Raw genomic sequence first — 7,430 nt, forward strand, 5'->3', positions numbered from 1 at the left:
GCCCCAAATACTGAAGTTTGCTTTTTTGGAGTTAATGCCGTTCTATCAAAGTTCCAAGGGAAGCGTAAAAGGGTGTCTGGGAGGAAGAGTTTAATCCTTTCTTAAAGACATGAACAATCTACACATATCTTTGGTATCAAAATAATAGATTTTCTAAAAAGATTGTGTTTTCAGTTTTTGGAAACCTAGTTTATACAAGCTGGTAAACAGGACCTAAAAATGTATTTAATAAAAATTGTGTACCTACGCCTTACTACAAATAGAACCTGAGGATACTGGGGGGAAAGCAGATTCATGCAACCCCAAGAAGTGAACCAACTCTGTTTAGTAAGAATTAGACCCTTTTGTTGCTGAATTCGACTTCCTAGGTTCTTGGTCATGCCGCGAGAAAGAATTCAAGGGCACAGCACAGCAAAGAGTAAGCAGATAGAAAGTTTTATTAGGAACGCACGTGAGAGGACATGCTGGCACTCTCGCAAGAAACGAAGTGAGAGGCGAGAGGCCCCGACACTGGGGGGCAATCTGCTTTTATAGACTTTTGTTTCTTTTGTAATTTTTGTTAACTATTTTACTACCCTCCCCTTTTCCTTTCTTCTGTTGATGCTTGAGCATAGATGATTCACTCAGGTGGGGGTCATCTTCTCAGGGGTGTCTTTCTCCTTGAGGCTTGGCCGTTTCTGGGAATTTGCCCTTCGCTTAGCCAGTCCCCGCCCTAATTCTAACCCTACCTCACTCTGATCACAGGCCTGCTCTTGTACCCACAAGCTTTTAACGTTTTCATCTGTCCAAGATCACAAAGTTTGTAAGAAATCTGTATTTTGATTCATAGCATCCTTTAATTTCCATTAATTCAAAATCCTTTTTTCTTTTACCACTGAGTTTACAAAATTTTGAGGAAGAGAAGTTCTCTATTTAGATAGGCAAAATAAGGCATTTTCCAGGAAAGTCTCCCATTGTGGGAAACCTCATTGCACCAGCCAAACCAGAAAGGTGATTCCAGGAGTTAGCCCCACCCCCAGCCCCCCAGCCCCTCAAAAAGTGCTGTTCAGGTTTTCAGCTTTGAGGTATCTTAAGGCAAGTTTTCTTGTTGTTGTTGTTGTTTTAATTTTTTTCATCAGCAGTGTCCAAATTAATGTGGTGAGACCTCTGTGTGAGATCAAATTTTTTGTCCCATCCTTTCTCTACCCCCTTCCCAACCACTAGAAAATGGGTCCTGTGCCCTTTATGTTGGGGTGATTTAGCCATAAGAAATATCTCATCACCCTTTTCTGGGTCTGAGGCTGCTGTCTCTGAAAGTGACACCTCATCCTTTTTATCAGCCAGTGCGGGAGAAATCTTGAATAGCTTATGTACAAAAGGTTTTTTTTAATTTTATATTATTTTGAAACTTTGCTGTTTTGGGGTTGGGAAGCACTGACCACCCAATCTGGCTGTGAGTGCTTGCTATGGTCTGGCAGTGTACTGAATTTTTACAATTTCTTTCCCCACCCAGTTCCTCCTTTTTGGTGAGGTTTCTGTGCAGTCTGTTAGGTGTGCATCCTGTAGCTTATTGGCTTAAATTGTTGTCATGGCCCAAGGGGGCTTTTGTAGCCAAAGGACTAAAGAAGATGCCAGGTATGTTCTGAGACATGAGCTTTTTGTTCAGGGCTTACTTACAAGGAAATGGAAGTCAGCTGCTCTGAACAGCGGCAAGTTCAGAGCTTGGTGTGTAAGTACTCGGCAAAAGCAGGGGGTGCCAGGGAGTGATTTATAAGGGTTAGGACAAAGATATTCCAATGGGTATAAGAGTATAAGCGCGTGTCTTGTGACATAGGGAGGGATCGATTGTAGTCAGCAGAGAAGAGGGGAGGATTATAGGTTATCTTGTAGGTAACAGTATCTCAGGGAGTTTCAGGGAGGAGGTAAGCTATAGATTACATTTAGCACAGGAGGCCCGATCCTACCAGGAGAGGAGGTCAAACCTTAAATGACCTAGGTCACACAAGCTACTGTGCGCACAAGCTTTGAGGCACTTGGGGAAGGCCCTGGGCCTGGGGATCCCACAATTGTAACCTCCTTTGGTGTGGTCTCTTTGGGGGCCAACAATGCAACTGTTTTGATACTGTAAATAGACAGTTTTCTTTTTCAAATAAAGTTCCTCAAAAAATGAAAATAAAAGTAAGGAATTTGTGGCAGACATGCTTGGTTCAGGGATGAGTCATGGAGGGACCTCATAACCTTGTCGAAAGGTGAGAGGCATGGGTACCATTACCCAGGAGGAAGAAGGTAATCCATCTGCTGTGGCCTGACATAAGTTGCTCTTCCCGGTACCCCTTTGGTATAACAGCCCTTAGTCTTTCTCCCCCAGGCAATAGGTAAGATGCCCCCAAGAGAACTACAAGACTTTTCCTACCAACATGTTCAGCATGTTAATGTCTTTGGGTCTCATATCTCTTCAGTCAATGGCAGGTTGCCTGTCTTTCTTTCTGGAGCAGAAAATCAAATAAAAAAAAACTTTGAATCATAGGTGATATGTGTATGTGGTGTGTAGACACTGAGTATGTAATGTAGTGGTTTGGATAAAAAATGTGGGTCAGTTATTTAACCCTAGGAAGTCTCAATGTCCTTGTTTTGGAAATGAGTGCTCATTATTATCATTGTTATTATTACCTTTCTTATTGTTATCATTTTCAAAACAATCCAAGGAGGACAATGCAATCTGATAAGATTCTTTTATCTATTTGCACGAAAGTGCACTATTTATGGGTCAAGGACCTTTTGTTCATAAACGGGGACCATCAGGAATTATTTGGGTGGAGACTGTGACTTTCAGTCTTATTGACTATAGAGAGCTTCAAAAGGTCAAGAATTTATATCTCAGAAAAGTAGACAAAATTGCTAGGGTCCAACAAATTATTCATCTTAGCAATATCCAAGGACACCCATGGACAGTCTGACAGGTTTCCAAAATACATAGATTATTTATCTGAAATACCAAGGAACACGACTTTGCAGCATTTTAGCCACCAGCATTCCACCCCTCTCCCCCCACACAAAGTTGTACCTGCCTCAGTCTGTCCTTTCTCATTTTTTTTTTTTTCCGAATTTCCACAGACCTCTTACCTTTGGGAAACTGAGTCTGCCCTCTGGTGATTATCAGTTATTACTGTTACCCAGCCAGGGCTTGATGCCAGAGGCACACAGAAGTCAATGCCATCACATCAGTTATGAGAAAAGAAAGAGCTTTAATGTAAGGTCCACCAGCATGGAGACAGGAGGCTGGGCTCAAATCTGCCTTCCCTAGTCCAAAGAGCTTAGAGACTTCATGGCATTCAAACAGAGGGAAAGGGAGATAGTGAAGTTATTGCAGTCAGCATATATTGATTGGTTATGTTCCGGTTACAGTAAATAGGGAGTGTGCAAGTGTGTGGCCGAGAAGCCCTTGAAAACTGACAAAAGCCAGCTGGGGTAAACACAAACTGGCTGTAAAGGAGGGTTGTAAACGAGGGCCAAGCATCTGGTTTTAGCAATGTTAGAGATCACTCAGTTATCTACAATGACAAGTAAAGGAATGAAGAAGGATTGTAAATGAGGGGCAAAGAGAGCATACGGTTACAACAGTGTTATAACAACTACAATAACCAACAAGTAAAAGAAATAAGCTAAAATAATAAATATGATTACAAGTAAAGCCGCCTTAGTTAGTGACTACACTACTTTGTGTGGCCATCGGACTCTGTAGTGTGTGTGTGAATGTGTACGTGTGTTGGTCTTCTAGGTTTATATTGTATGTATTGCAAAAGAAGATATTTGTCTTTACTTAAGACAGCTTCCCAAAGAGCAGGAATAATATAACCTTGTTTGTTTTCTGCACCTCCCCCAAAGTGATCAAACTGTGAGCGCAGATTTATTTGGTGGATGTGAAAAGGGCTGTGAGTTGCTTTGAAGAGCCAAATAAAGATCTTATTTCCACCAGAGAAAAGCGCCCCTACCGCGGAACGGTACTGCACTTCCAGTTCTCCTTGGCCCCCTGCTTCCCCGCCTGGATTCTACATTCGTCTGATACGTCCTGAGTCCTATTTCCAAGCTATTTTTCCAGAATTTCTTTTTTCTTGGCCACCCGCCACCCCTGGCAGTGACGAATGGGAGTCCTACCTCCCAAACTGTTAGGCCACAAGGGTTTGAGAGGAGACCTCGGGCAAGAGGCGATTTGCTGAAGTTGTGGGTTTTGGAATGATCGAGGCGAGAGAAGGATGAGGTTCTAAAAGTTAGGAAATTTTAGACTTCCAGGAATTTTTTTTGCATCCAAAGACCGAGAATCGGCCAGTCAGAAAGAGGAAAGAAGAATAACTCAAGGCTTTGAGCCGAATAGGATTCGTTGATAGGTAGGCGATTCCCGTTTAGGTGCATGAGACTCGGGGTATCAGTTTTGTGCGTCTATCTACCCGAATGTGTAGGGCAGACTTCTATCTCAGGTGCTGGTCAAGAAAATCGGAAATTAGCCCCCAACTTCACTATGGAGGAGATTGTGAGCAAGTAGATTCCTCTGAACAAGGTGACAGGCTTGCCAGATTCCCGTCCTGAAATTGGACTCCATACCACTGCAACCGACATTCATACGCACAGGTCCACGAGCAAGGAGTTTCTTACACTTCGATCTTTTCTAATCATTTGCAGTAAATTGCCAGTGAGATTTTTTTTTCCTTAAAGAAAAGGTAAAATTCACCCAAGGTCATTATGCTGATAATAGTTAACTGTCCTAGTCCACTTTCCAGGACATAAGAGAACGTGAAGACCCCCTCCTTTCCCTGGGTTTTCTCAAATCACCAGGGGTAGAATGAAAACGATACGGGAAACTGCCTAAGAAAAAAGGTCAGAATTTTGCTCCTGTACACCAAGGTACATAGCTTAGTGACAGCGAATGTAATTGCAAATAACGGGTTGCGTCGTGGTAGTGTGGCCGAGCGGTCTAAGGCGCTGGATTTAGGCTCCAGTCTCTTCGGAGGCGTGGGTTCGAATCCCACCGCTGCCAGACGGTGTGTTTTAGCACAGTTTGAAATTACTAAGTACCAGGACTCCTGATTAAAAATTGAAGCACTATATGTATCTCCTTATCTTCTTAAACGCTATGCAAAAGGGTTCTGTGTCTGCAAAGCAAACTGGATCACCTTGATTTTCTGCTTAAAACCCTCCTAATCCCTGAGTTTTCTTTTAGTTTCTCTGATTTTGTTACTCCCACGCTCACGTTCACTCACTCTCAATGGGTCTATCTGGTCCAGGGAGGCTTTCCAAAACTGCTCCACCACCCCTATTCGCCCCTCGCGGGCGCTTGAGTTGGTTTCTGCCAGAGAAATACCCTGTGCAGACCCGATTTTGACTCTGAACACATTACTTTGTAACTGAGTCGGACGGGCAGATGGGTGGATAGCAGGGAATACTTGGAAATAGAGAAAGCCAATACTTAGTGAGTATCAAGGTCTCAATTAGGCATTGTTACCTTACGTGAAGGTGGCAGGGAGCGGGGAGGCATGAGAATTGTAAACTGAGTTATTTGGAATTTGACTTTGCAGATGGATTTGGGATTCCAAAACACTTCAGAGCTGATTCTCGCTGACTCCATGCGCTGGGCCCAGCTGGGCATGCTGTGAAGGTTTTTGGCTTAGCCATCCTCCTGCCCCTTCCAAGTGAACCTGCTTACCTTGGAGATTGCACACGTCTCTGAACTGAACAACCCAGCTGCAATATCTGCACAGAACTTAATCCAGTGGAAGAAAGAGGAAAAGATACCCTCAAGGCCTATTTAGTGCAACCACTGTGTCTAGTAGTATTCGTGAATTTGGCAGTGCAGGTCCCTCAAGGTTATAGAGAATTCCCCTGCAGTGTCATTAAGAATGAATAAAGGAAACCAAGCAGACAAGGACCCTGTGCAAGAACCAAGGTCTTGCAGGTTTTCATGCCACTTTTTGCTTCTGCCTTCCTTTTTGTGTCTTTCCCCCTCTGTTCCCCTACCAAGCCAGTGGATTCTTTGCCTAATGTGCTCCAATGACCGATTCCTGAGACACTGGGTTTCAAAGAGACAGAGTTTTATTGCTAGGCACGAAGCAGGAGAGCAGATGGAGGCCTACTAGTTCAAAATCTGTCTCCCCGAACTGCAGTAATTTTGATAGTTTTACAGTATCAAAAAATGGGCAGGTTTTAGGATAATGAGCATAATGGCCCAAAATGATGTAATTAGAAGTGATTTAATTATTGAGCATGCACAGATTGGTTACATGCTTAGTCACAGAAGATATGTATGGGAACCCCGGGCCCAGAGCATTCCCCAAGGACCTTGAAGACTGCATACAGCAGCTTGCGTGACCTAGGTCAGTTAAGGTTTGACCTATTCTCCTTGTAAAATCAGGTGCTAAATGTAATCTATACCCGAAACTACCTCCTTCCTGAGACTCCCTGAGATAGTTATCCACAAGATAATCTATAATCCTCCTCTCCTCCCTGTTGATTACAATCAATCCCTCCCTAAGTTGCAAGACCCCTGCCCCTGCCTTGTGCTCTCAAACCCGTTGGAATGTTGAGCCCTTATAACCAGCTTATACAGTACATTGCACTCTGAACCCACTGCCATTCAGAGCAGCTCCTGAATCCAGGCAATGTGACTGACTTCCATTTTTCCTTGTAAGTAACCCTGAATAAAAAGTTCATAAAAAGTTCATGCCTCTGAACATGAGGCATCTTCTTTGGCCTCTTGGCAGCAAAGGCCCACTTGGGCTGTGACAATTGGCGAGTGCCAGCCAGGAAACTAAAGAAATCCCAGGCATTGATGACATGAACTTGGGAGCCACGGAAGAGGCTTTAACAGCTAACGTGACAGTGCACCATTTGGAAGAGGAATTGAAGTTAGAGAGAGATATGAGATTGACCCAAGTAGAATTAAAGGATGCTTTGAATGAGAGATTAAAGTGAGTAGACAGAGACCTAAAAACTTTGGCTTGTCGCTATGCTAGAGTGAAAGGGCGGAAACTGCATAAGGCCCACATCAGACACATTTTAACCTCCCCTAATTGGGATCCTACAATAGGGGTTCCAGTGGATTTCTCCTCAGATGAGGCTGACCCACCATCACAGTGAGACCAAGAGGAGGACTGCAAGCTTGTTCATCCTCTGGTGCAACACAAAGTCAAATTAGATCATGTCACAATCCCTGGTGAGGCAGGCAGAGAGAGGGAAGGTGCTGCTAAAGCAGTTTCTGCCACACCTACTGAGCAAAAGGTGCTCATTACAACGTGGGACTTTTCCACTGCTGAATTAAGAGATATTGGGAATCAATATAAATAAAAACCTAGGGAACCCTTAGCAAATTGTCTGCTGTGGCTGTGGGATGATGGTGCTGATGGCACCTTGCTCTCTGGGCATGAAATGAGCAAGCTATCCTCACTCACCACCCACCCCTT

General features: G+C 43.7%; 1 non-coding gene across 1 annotated transcript; it reads left to right on the top strand.

Annotated features, from left to right (window-relative positions):
• Positions 1-4,929: 4,929 nt before the first annotated feature.
• Positions 4,930-5,011, top strand: TRNAL-UAG. Its single transcript has one exon. It is a non-coding gene; the product is annotated as a tRNA-Leu (tRNA).
• Positions 5,012-7,430: the final 2,419 nt, after the last annotated feature.

This window comes from Choloepus didactylus, chromosome 4, assembly GCF_015220235.1.
Source record: "Choloepus didactylus isolate mChoDid1 chromosome 4, mChoDid1.pri, whole genome shotgun sequence".
NCBI lineage: Eukaryota > Metazoa > Chordata > Mammalia > Pilosa > Megalonychidae > Choloepus > Choloepus didactylus.